This window comes from Saccopteryx leptura, chromosome 4 (genome assembly GCF_036850995.1).
Source record: "Saccopteryx leptura isolate mSacLep1 chromosome 4, mSacLep1_pri_phased_curated, whole genome shotgun sequence".
Lineage (NCBI taxonomy): Eukaryota > Metazoa > Chordata > Mammalia > Chiroptera > Emballonuridae > Saccopteryx > Saccopteryx leptura.
The window spans coordinates 152,548,210-152,560,622 of record NC_089506.1 but is presented as its reverse complement, the minus strand read 5'-3'; the positions used below and the strand labels follow the sequence as shown (position 1 = coordinate 152,560,622).

Sequence of the window (12,413 nt, the reverse complement as noted above, 5' to 3'; positions counted from 1 at the left end):
TGTCTGTCTGTCCCTGTCTATCTCTCTCTCTGACTCACTCTCTGTCTCTGTAAAAAATAAATAAATAAATAAAAATTTGAAAAAAAAAAGAAAAAAATAAGCCTGTTGTTTCAAGGAAAAAACAACTGACAATATTTATTTCTAATGATAAATTTGTTTTTAAAGCAAAAACTAGAATTTAGGAAAACTTGCATGTGGCACATGGGCTTTGACAGCTTGTGGTGGCTTTATAGTTTGTCTCCACATTCTTTGATACAGCTCCCCTCGAGAGCTAGAGCTTAGTTGCCTTTCCTTTATGCATCGGCTAGACTGTTTCTTCTACATAGAACAGGGCTGAAGTGAGGAGCTGGCGTATTGAGATTAGGTCATAAAATGACTGTGGCTTCTGTCTTGGGCAGAGTCTCTTATTCATATTCTCTCTATATATCTCTCTCTATCATCCATCTCACTGGGAACAATGGCCACATTGGGAGGCAGCCCTAGGAGAGGTGAAACAGCTGCTACATCATGAGGAAACCCAGGCAGCCTGTGGAGAGGCCCTCGTGGCACAGAACTCAGGCTCGCAAGCAACCACGTGAATGTACTTGGAAGTGGATCTCTGCAGCCTGCTCAATGGCACAGGAGTGAGTTTGGAAGTAGATTGTCTCTGAGTTGAGCCTTCAAACGACTGCAGCCCAGCCAACAGCTTGACTGGAACCTCTTGAAAGACACTGAGCCAGAACCACCAGCTTAGCCACTCCTGGGTTCCTGCCCCACAGAAACTGTGAGATAATAAAAGCTAAATTTGGGATAATTTACTATGCAATAATAAATAACTAATATAATAGCTTTCCCAAACTTAAAGACATTTCTGATAATTGTGATGGTGACGTTAACAAAAGGGCTTTTCTTGTGGGTGGGGGGCAAGGAGGTTGCTGTGTAATGAAATGTGTTAATAGAAGATCTGTGTAACTTAGAGAATGAATATTATACAAATGATCAGTGCATGATGCTATAAAATCAGGTATCAACAAAAGATCCATTCAAAGTGTAAGACAAACCAATATTCCAGGGTCTCTTGACCTCTGATCCTGGGGTCCCTTAGTCACATAACATAATTTTTTAGTATATATGCTGCTATAGCAAGCACAGATATCACATTATTTTCTATTATATTTCCCAAAATTATTACTGGTATGATTTAACATAAACTTGATACTTAGGAGTGGAGGATGAGTATTGAGGGTGGAGATGAAAAATAAGAGATATTGGGTTGGCCCTGGCCAGTTGGCTCAGCGGTAGAGCATCGGCCTGGCGGGTGGAAGTCCCAGGTTCGATTCCCGGCCAGGGCACACAGGAGAAGCGCCCATCTGCTTCTCCACCCTTCCCCCTCTCCTTTCTCTCTGTCTCTCTCTCCCCCTGTCGCAGTCAAAGCTCTATTGGAGCAAAGTTGGCCCGGGCGCTGAGGATGGCTGCCGGCCTCTGCCTCAGGCGCTAGAGTGGCTCCAGTTACAAAAGAGCAATGACCCAGATGGACAGAGTATCACCCCCTAGTGGGCATGCCGGGTGGATCCCGGTTGGGCGCATGCGGGAGTCTGTCTGTCTGCCTTTCTGCTTCTCACTTCAGAAAAATACAAAAAAAAAAAAAACAACAAAAAGTGATATTGGGTTGACAAAAATTAAAGGGGGTTTTCTTTCATGATCAAATCTTTCTGGTAATACTATTCTTGGACTTTATTTTTTTTAATTTTATTGTTTTGTGACAGAGACAGAGAAAAAGACAGAGAGAGGAACAGATAAGGACAGACAAGCAGGAAGGGAGATAGATGAGAAACATCAATCCTTGTTGCAGCACCTTAATTGTTCATTGATTGCTTTCTCATATGTGCCTTGACCGGGGGACTACAGCAGAGCAAGTGACCCCTTGCTCAAACCAGTAACCTTGGGCTCAAGCCAGTGACTTAAGCTCAACCCAGTGACCCTGAGGTCATGTCTATGATCCCACGTGCAAGCCAGTGATCCTGCACTCAAGCTGGTGACCTTGGGGTTTCAAACCTGGGTCCTCTGAGTCCCAGTCCGACGCTCTATCCACTGTGCCACTGCCTGGTCCGACCTTGGACTTTATTTTTAAAACCATCATCTATTTCCTTAAAAATGATATATGGCAAACTCTGTCCCCTGAGTCTTCATTTCTATTACAAATAAATCAACTGCATTCTGCTCCATTTGTGCTTCTCTACAGGCAAAGCACCAAACCCCTCTGGCCTGAAGGGCTTGGATTTCAGGCAGGAATGTAGGTCTTCAGTATGCATTTAGGTGCCAGGTATGAGGGCTCTAAGGTTGTCCAAAGTCAGGATGGGGAAGAGTTGGAAGAGAAGGCAAGACAACCCCTTGGTATTTGGGGTTGCGGGGGGATTTGGAATGGTTCAGTTTCAGAACACCCACTCAGGCAGTTTGGGAGCCTCCTGTGCCTAAAGCCTCCTGTCCGTCTCAGGCTCACCACCAGCTGCCTTTCTCCCAACCTGTGTGTGAGGTGTCCAAGACACACCACAGCGCGTATGGTGGGGCCTGCGAGGACTGTCAGGAAGGCCTCTGGTCCCAAGTGTTGGAACTGGGAGGAGCTGGATCTCAGGACTGTCAGGAAGGCCTCTGGTCCCAAGTGTTTGGAACCGGGAGGAGCTGGGTCTCAGGACTGTCAGGAAGGCCTCTGGTCCCAAGTGTTTGGAACTGGGAGGAGCTGGGTCTTGGCTGCAGTGAAGAAGGTCTGCACGGGCCCTGGGGGTGATACACAGGTATTGGCGGAATGCCAGTGAGAGTTGGAGGCCTCAGACTGGCACCGAGACCAGCACCTGCTTGAGGTGCGTTGCAGCCTCATCCAGACCCCACACCTCCAAGGCAGCTGGTCAAGGCGAGGATAGCCCTTGGAGACATCAGCACATCATCGCAGCCCTCCCTTCCCAACTGCCTCCCCATCTCCTCCCTGGGCCAGCCTCCTGTTTATTGAAAAAAAGGGGTAGCATCTTTTATTTTTGTTTTTTAAAGTAGAAGAGGATGAAAATTAAATCAATAAATGTTGAGCTATGAAGAAAATTTCTGTTAGCCTGAAAGTAAATTCTATGTGGAATAAAGGCGCTTAGTTTTTAAAAACTTACTGATATTGCTGTAAAAGTTAAGCAATAACAATTCAAAGTGGCATACACTCCTGACTTCTCAGGTGTTCCCGCTGTGTCGTGGGTGTTGTTCCTTGACATTCCAATTCAAAGCAGTGGCCCAGTCTCATCTATACATCGCTCTACTTCATTTTCATCATAGTATTTATTACTACAAGGGACAACTTTGTTTATTTTCTGTTTCTTCTTCCACTATAATGCAAGCTTCGTGAGAGTGGCCATGATCCCATCTGTTTTTTCTGCCATTGTCCCCAGTTTCTCTTACTGTGACTGGCATGCCTGTGTATAAAATAAAATCTTTTCTGACATTGGCCGCTCAAAGTTGGCACCCTCTCTTGCTTGCATAGATAACATCCTCTGCATGTCTGTGCTTTTGCCTTTATTTATTTTTTATTTATTTATTTTGTATTTTTCTGAAGCAGGAAACGGGGAGAGACAGTCAGACAGACTCCCGCATGCGCCCGACCGGGATCCACCCGGCATGCCCACCAGGGGCGATGCTCTGCCCACCAGGGGGCGATGCTCTGCCCCTCCGGGGCGTCGCTCTGCCGCGACCAGAGCCACTCTAGCGCCTGGGGCAGAGGCCAAGGAGCCATCCCCAGCGCCCGGGCCATCTTTGCTCCAATGGAGCCTTGGCTGCGGGAAGGGAAGAGAGAGACAGAGAGGAAGGGGGGGGTGGAGAAGCAAATGGGCGCTTCTCCTATGTGCCCTGGCTGGGAATTGAACCCGGGTCCCCCGCACGCCAGGCCAACGCTCTACCGCTGAGCCAACCGGCCAGGGCGCTTTTGCCTTTATATTTTATTGTAATTTTCTTTGAATGTGTCTGTTTTATATTGTGTGCTCCTTTACTTAGATCAAGGAATTTTTCATTCATTTTTGTGTCCCAAGTGCCTGGCATACAGTATACACTCAGATTTTTATGGAAAAGGTGAAAACCATCTATAATAAAATTTCTGTGAATCTGTATCTTTTCCTAAACTTCATAGACCATCTTAAATACATTTCTCCTCCTGTTATTCTCTCACATTTCTCACTGATCCTAAAAGCCTCTCGCTCAAACTCAATCTAGATGACAGTTCTTGCTCTGCCACTTGTTGGTTTGGGGATGCTTTCTAAATTCCTCAGAGCCTGGTTTGTCATTTGTATATAGAGATTGTAGTCCTTAAGAATGGTCCATATAACCATTCTGTTTCTTATCTTTAATTGAATCTGGAAAACAAAAATCTATTTTCACTACATCCCTTAAAAAGAAAAAACAAATAGGCAGACCTGTGGTGGCTCAGTGGATAAAGCAGAGACCTAGAATGCTGAGTTCGCTGGTTCAAAACCCCAGGCTTGTCCAGTCAAGGCACATTACAGGAAGCAACTGCTATGAGTTAATGCTTCCTGCTCCTTTCCTGCCATGAGACATGGTCAGGTGTGCTGTGGGGAAATTGAACATGGGTCCCCAAACTACGGTCTGCGTGCCAGATACGGCCCACGGAGGCTATTTATCTGGCCGCCGCCAGCCGCCTCCATCCGAACATAAACATTCCCCTCACAATCCCTCCAGCTATCAGCGACAGGAAGAGTGGAGGCACAGGGAACACTCACTGACCAATCACCTTCTAGGATTCATCCCAACCACTAGCGATGAACCAATAGTAGGCCACCTCTCATCCACACCCAGGAAGGTCCCCGCTTGGGCTGCCGGGCACTTGTCATTGTGCGGCCACGGCAGCGAGTAGTTGAAGCTGCTACTCCTCCACATGGTCCCGATTTCTAATCCTGGTCAGGACTGGAGGTAAATGTTGCCACCACTAGATGAAGCCTCAGCCTCAGCTGGTTATGTCTGTCCAATGGTGTATATAGATATTTGACCTTTTTCTTTTTAAAAGAGGCCCCCCGCAGAGGGTGATATACAATGCATCACAATGTTACCTAACTTTAAAGCTAAAGTTTGCTGATCTTCCTTTTGGACAGTTTTTGGTTATCTGTTGCCAAGGAGTTCCCCATTCTGGCCAACAAAGCTATTTTGACATTGCTCCCGTTTTCAACCACATATCTATGTGAACTGAGCTTCTCAAGCTTGACTGCGATAAACTAAAAACAGAGAGAGACTGAGAACTGTTGAGGAAGAGCTTCGTGTGTGTCTTTCCACCATTCCTGCCAGGATATCCCTTTTGTGTTCATTGAAACAGGCCCAGGTTCACACTAAGTGAGTATAAATACATTTAGAAACTATATTATTAACTATATGTATAATATGTACTGTGTTAGAGTATCACTTTGTGTCATTTTGGTAGGTGGTGTGCCCCAGGATTTTGTAAATGTAAAAAATGTGCCGCGGCTCAAAAAAGGTTGAAAATCACTGCTCTAACTGCCAATAGAACACATATTAGACATAATTAGTTCTGAGTTTTACTGATCTTTTTCATGTAAAAGTAACCCCCACAAATCAGGTAGATACATTGTAAATCATTGGCCATGAAGAATTAATTTTAAAATAAAGGGCATTGTTATGAATATAAATGTTATTTGTATTTAGGACTTTGAACAATATATTACATTTTTAAGATGTAAGAATTACTGTTGTACAAATAAACTTAGAAGTACCCAAGAGGATTGTTTGGTACTGGTGGAAAATAAATGTAGTCTCATGGAGAATTTAGATAAATTCACACATGGTGAATTATGTCTTGTCTGGGCTCAGCTTTAAAGAGGTGTCATCAACTTCAAATTGAGACTCATGGACACAGACAAGAGTGTGGTGGTTACCAGGGGGAGAGGAAGGGAGGAGAGGGACGGGGTGGGGGATGGGAGGGGCATAAAGAAAACCAAATAAAAGGTGACGGAAAACAATTTGACTTTGGGTGATGGGTATACAACATAATCAAATGTCAAAATGATCTGGAGATGTTTTCTCTGAATCTATGTACTCTTATTGATCAATGTCACCCCGTTAAAATTAATTGTCTAAATAAAAAGAAAATTAAAAATAAATAAATAAAGAGGTGTCGTCATCTTGCTGTCAAAGTGTTGGATCAAAAGAAAGAGTGGAATGCATTCTTTAGTGTTTTCATTTTTAGCACTGTTGAGTGAACATAAAATTTTTTTAATTATGTAGAAATACATGAAATAACCAGTTTTCTTTTTTATTATGTTTGAACATCATTGGTTTGACCAGGGGGACATGCTTATGTACCTAGGCAATTAAATTATACATTCTATGACCATAAGTGAAGGGACCAAAACACTGTAGGTAACTAACCTACATTTTAGTCATGCTCTGCGGAGGTTATAGTATAACTGGGTACATCTAAGACTTCTAGCCAAATGTCATAACAATATATGGATTATGGATGCTTAAGTATATTTAATATGTATTTAAATGTATTTAATATTGCTTTTCTTGAAATGCTTCAATTGTACATTGCCTGTTTCCAAGGTGGAGGAGTCTGTCAGAAGATATGTATTTGTTCAAAAAACCTTTTTGAACATTGATGACTACAGATTTGATGAGCGAGAGGTAAGAAAAGAAAGATTTTAATTTAAAACAATTTATAACAAAATTTTCTAAGGATAAAAGAAGATCTAGCCTGACCTGTGGTGGCGCAGTGGATAAAGCGTCGACCTGGAAATGCTGAGGTCGCCGGTTCGAAACCCTGGGCTTGCTTGGTCAAGGCACATATGGGAGTTGATGCTTCCAGCTCCTCCCCCCTTCTCTCTCTCTGTCTCTCTCTCCTCTCTCTCTCTCCTCTCTAAAATGAATAAATAAAATTAAAAAAAAAATAGAATGACAGAATTTAAAAAAAAAAAAAAAAAAGAAGAAGATCTAAGCCCTGGCTGGTTGGCTCAGTGGTACAGCTTTGGCCTGGCATGCAGGAGTCCTGGGTTCAATTCCCAGCCAGGGCACACAGGAGAAGCGCCCATCTGCTTCTCCACCCCTCCCCCTCTCCTTCCTCTCTCTCTCTTCCCCTCCTGCAGCCAAGGCTCATGGAGCAAAGTTGGCTCGGGCGCTGAGGATGGCTCCAAGGCCTCTGCCTCATGCGCTGGAATGGCTCTGGTTGCAATGGAGCGATGCCCCAGATGGTCAGAGCATCGCCCCCTGGTGGGCATGCTGGGTGGATCCCGGTCGGGTGCATGAGGGAGTCTGTCTGACTGCCTCCCTGTTTCCAACTTCAGAAAAATACAAAAAAAAAAAAAAAAAGATCTACTTTTCGTTCAGAAGAATATTTTGTATCATCTATAGTTAATTTTTTCAAGTGTTATATAGATTGCAGTTGTGACAAATACACCTCAAAATCTGAGCAGGTTAGTAATGAAAGAAATGGCTTGGGTAGGTTCATAGAAAATACCAAATAAGTTGTTTGAGTCTGTTCCACTGGATGGATGCTCCAGTAGAGCAAGAGATTTTGTGTTTTCTTCGTTACTTAATCCCCAGTGCTGAACAGTGATGACACATAGTAGGTGCTCAATAAATACTGAATGAATGAAAAAAGTCCCTTTATCAAATAGCCTTTAATAATATTTTTTCACTGAAGTTAACAGCAATTTGTTCATCAGGTTATTTCATTTAATTGTTTATTAACATTGAGAAGATAACATATATTTATAAATCGTTGTAATGCATAAAGAATTATAGTCAATTGACACCTTCAAAATCCTCATGTGCCCCTGTCCAATCCCATCTCATCATTCCTCCATCAGAGAGAGCAACCACTATTCTGAATCTTATATTATCATTGTCCTACTTTTTTATCTATAGTTTTACCATACATATGTGTACTCCTAACAATTGCTTAATTTTGAAAGTTTTGAACTTTATATAAGTGGAATCTTGCTGTTCTATTTTTCTGTGTGTCTTGCTTTTCCCAATTCAAAATTATTACATTCATGAGATTTATTCATACTGTTGCATGTAGCAATAACTCATTTTTACTGCTGTATAGTAACCATTATGGATTTTTTATGGGTTATTTATTTAATAAGTGTCTATGGTTGATGAATGTTTGGGTTGCTTACAATTTTTTGATATTACAATGAGTGGAGCAGGGAACATTCTAGTACATGTCTCCTGCTTTGAGTGGGGATATTTGTAAGATTGAAATTGGTGGTCATAGCTATGCATATATTTAATTATACTTAATAACACTAATTATTTCTTAAAGTAGGTATGCCAACTTTCATTCTTACTACCAGTGCATGAGAATGTCTGAGCTCCACCTTCTTGGTAGCATTTGATACAATATGAAAACAATAAGATATGCAAGAAAAACTTAATGAAAATACAATTTGTGAAATATTTTAATATTTCTTTTTCAGTAATAGAGCTAATAGGCAAATATTAGTGAGCTATAAAGCCAGTTTATTGTGTTTTTATATTTTTTGATGAAATGCTTCCTTTGTATGACTACAACATTTATAAAGACTTTGTCATGTCTTTAGACACAAAGAAAACCTTAATATCAGGAAAGTCATGATTTTATAGGCCATATTCTTTTATTTAAAAGTCAATCAAGTAGAAATAAGAGTATCAAATCTAATTATGTGGAAATTATAAAACATAATTAAGATAGGTCCTAGAGCAAAGAAAATCAAAGGAAGCATTGAAAAGAACTCCTTTTTTTTTTTACAAAAATCTGTGGGGTAAAGTGAAAGATATATTTAGAATCCATTCATTATTAAAGAAGAAAGACTAAACATAGGGAAATTTTGCTGTTATCTTAAACTCACCCTGAGCATGTATTAAAGAAAAAAGAGAGAAAAAAATGTATAAGATTAGAAATAATATACATCCAAAAGATTAAAATAATTATATGCAACTCTGTGACAAAATAATTGAAACTCTTATATAAGAGGTTTTCCTAATAAAATATAAATTATCTAAATTGCACAAGAAGAAAAGTTTAATATACAAATGGACATATATGAAATTTAAAAGTTGGTAAATATAGCTTTTAAAAATTTTAAAGATCAGGCCCTGGCCAGGTGGCTCAGTGGACAGAGCATTGGCCTGGTGTGCAGATGTTTCAGGTTCAATCCCTGGTCAGGGCACACATGAGAAGTGACCATCTGCTTCTCTTCCTCTCCCTCTCCCCCTTATTTCTCTCTTCCTCTCCTGCAGCTAGTGGCTCGATTAGTTCTAGTGTCAGCCGAGGGTTCAAGTGTCAGCCCTAGGTGTTGAGGATAGTTCAGTTGGTCTGAGTATCAGCCTCAAACACTCAGGATAGCTCAGTTGATTCAAGCATCGACCCCAGACAGGGGTTGCCAGGTAGATCCTGGTCAGGGTGCAGGCAGAAGTCTGTCTCTCTATCTCTCCTTCTCTCACTTAAAAAAGAAAAGAAGGCCCTGGCCAGTTGGCTCAGTGGTAGAGCGTCAGCCTGGTGTGCAAGAGTCCCGGGTTTGATTCCCGGCCAGGGCACACAGGAGAAGCACCCATCTGCTTCTCTACCCCTCCCCCTCTCCTTCCTCTCTGTCTCTCTCTTCCCCTCCCGCAGCCAAGGCTCCATTAGAGCAAAGTTGGCCCGGGCGCTGAGGATGGCTCCATGGCCTCTGCCTCAGGCGCTGGAATGGCCCTGGTTGCAATAGAGCAACGTCCCAGATGGGCAGAACATCGCCCCCTGGTGGGCATGCTGGGTGGATCCCGGTCGGGCGCATGTGGGAGTCTGTCTGACTGCCTCCCCGTTTCCAACTTCAGAAAAATACAAAAAAAAAAAGAAAAAATATATAAAGATCAAAAAATTCCACAACTGAATTTCTGCGAGCATTAAAAATCATAAAATAAGGAATTTTACTGTATGTAAATTTTATTTATATTATGAAAAAGGAAGAGAAAAGGAAGAAAAAGAAATTCCAAATAATTCTGATAATGTTTCAGATAGTGCTGAAAGGTGGAAGCCTTCTCAATTCATATGCACACAAAGGTAACACTAACCTGTTAAGTACAAAAAAGAAAGCCATGAACGAATCTCATTTATTAATATAGTTGAAAAGAATATAAATGAAATTTTAGCAAATAAAGTCTAGCAAAATATCAAAGGAATAATATACTATAATCAAATACAAATTCTTTTTTCAGGAATGCTATGATAGTCCCAATATCAGGAAAGTTAATGCATAATTTATTATATCAACAAATTAAGGGGAAAAGGTGAGCATATCCATAGATCATGAAATGGAAGTTGATAAAGTTAAACAATAACTTCCAATAAAAACAAAACGAGAATGATAATAGAAGGAAACTAAATATGTTAGGAGTTGTTTACAATAACATTTGCTGTTTTTGGTAAGTAGTAAAATATCTAAGCCATTTTAATTGAAAACAGGAACAAGATAAGGTTTCCTGCTATAATCAGTATTACTCAGCTTTGATTTGGAAGTCCTAGTGAATGCAGTTAAATACGGTAATAAAACAATTGGTATGGATGTGGAAAAAGAAGCTATAAAATGATCATTTTTTTTCCCTGATGATACTGAAATCCAAGAGATTAGTAGAAAAAACAAGATTAGTCTAGGGTGGGTTTTGGGGGAGGCACACTACTAGAAATAATATAAAGAAAAAGAAGAGTGGAAGAGTCTTTCCCTAACAGAAAATAAAGCATACTATAAAGCAATCTAGTCAAAGCAGTATTGTAATGACATAGAAATAGACAAATAGATCAGTGGACTAGAATAGAAAATTCGGAAATAATTCACAGTATATATATCTGTGTGTATATATAATACAAGTGAAAACACTAGTTTAATCAGTGGTACTAAAACAATTGGGTATCCAGATAGAAGAAAATAACCCCCTATTAAAATGAATTATTGGCCCAGGCCAGTTAGCTCAGTCAGTTAGAGAGAGTGTTGTCCCAAAATGACAAGGTTGTGGGTTCAATCCCTGATCAGGGCACACACAGGAAGCAACCAATGAATGCAAGACTTAGTGGAACAAAACTAAATCACTTCCCTTCCCTCTCCCCTCTCTCTCCCTTCTTCTCTCTGTCTCTCTAAAAAATCAATTAGTAAAGAAAAAATTAAGGCCAGGCTGGATAGCTCAGTTGGTTGGAGCATCGTTCCAAACGCAGAGCTGGCCGCTTCAGTCCCTAGTCAGGACATGTTCAGGAGCAGCTCAACGTTCCTGTTCCTCTGTCTCTTTCGCCCTGCCTCTCTCTAAAATGAGATGAAATGAAATAAAAGAAATGAAATAAAAAGAAATGAAATGAAAGAAATGAAATGAAATAAAAAATATATAAAATGAAAAAAAGAAATAAAAAATAAAATATAAAATTTTAAAAAATAAAATAATACATAAAATAAAATAAATAGCTAGATTGAAAATTTTTTAAATAATAAATTAATTTTTAAAGAAAGAAAACCATTATATATAGACTTAGGGCCTAGAAAAAGTTCATTAACAGGAAAACCAGAAGCTTTAAAAAGAAAAGATAGTTTATTTTGACTCTATAAATATTTTAAAAAACAAAAAATAGCCTTTATGTTTTTTATATACACTCTTTTTTAGATAATTCACTTTTAATTTACAAAAGTATTGGTTCTTCACTACAGCTTGAGAAGCAATGAAACAGGTTGTCTATCTCTTGTATTTCTAGGAACTAGAAGCTAGATCTACAATTAGATCAAGTTGGAACATTTTTGGCTAGGATATGTCATAGATGGTATGTATTTCATATTGCATTATATTAGGAGACACATGGTATTTGTTTATTCCATAATTAATGGTGCTGTATTGACCACTGGATTAGTATGATGATGGCCTGATCCTTCTATTGTAAAGCCCAAATTATCACAATGGAGGCCAGTAGAAGCCCCTTCAAGTTAGCTGCTGTGTACTTTTAAGGACTCCATTAAGCTTCAAAAAACTTTCTTCCTTTCTGGCCTGAGATATCCCCAGTTCACCATGTAATTCCGCCTGACTGGTAGAAGCTATATCTTTAAGGAGTTCTAGTTGATTGTAGTAGGGAATGATATTAAAGTCCAGAATCTAGGTACTAGGTGTGGTCTTTTCTACTGGGTTAACAGTGTTTCTAGCTAGTTAGTCTCAACAGCTAGAAAAACAATGTATTTTTAATAAATCATTTGTTCATGATGATATATATTTTTTTCTGAAAAATATATATATAATTTGATGACATATATTTTTTCTTTTTTCTGACAGAGACAGAGAGTCAGAGAGAACGATAGATAGGGACAGATAGGAAGGGAGAGAGATGAGAAGCATCAATTCTTCGTTGAGGCACCTTAGTTCTTCATTGATTGCTTTTTCATATATGCCTTGAC

General features: G+C 40.0%; 1 long non-coding RNA gene across 1 annotated transcript; it reads left to right on the top strand.

The window, feature by feature from the left end:
- The first annotated feature begins 5,128 nt into the window (after positions 1-5,128).
- Positions 5,129-12,204, top strand: LOC136403256 (uncharacterized). The gene is made up of 3 exons (XR_010751133.1): positions 5,129-5,346; positions 6,577-6,657; positions 11,726-12,204. It is a non-coding gene; the product is annotated as an uncharacterized lncRNA (long non-coding RNA).
- The last annotated feature ends 209 nt before the right edge of the window (positions 12,205-12,413 follow it).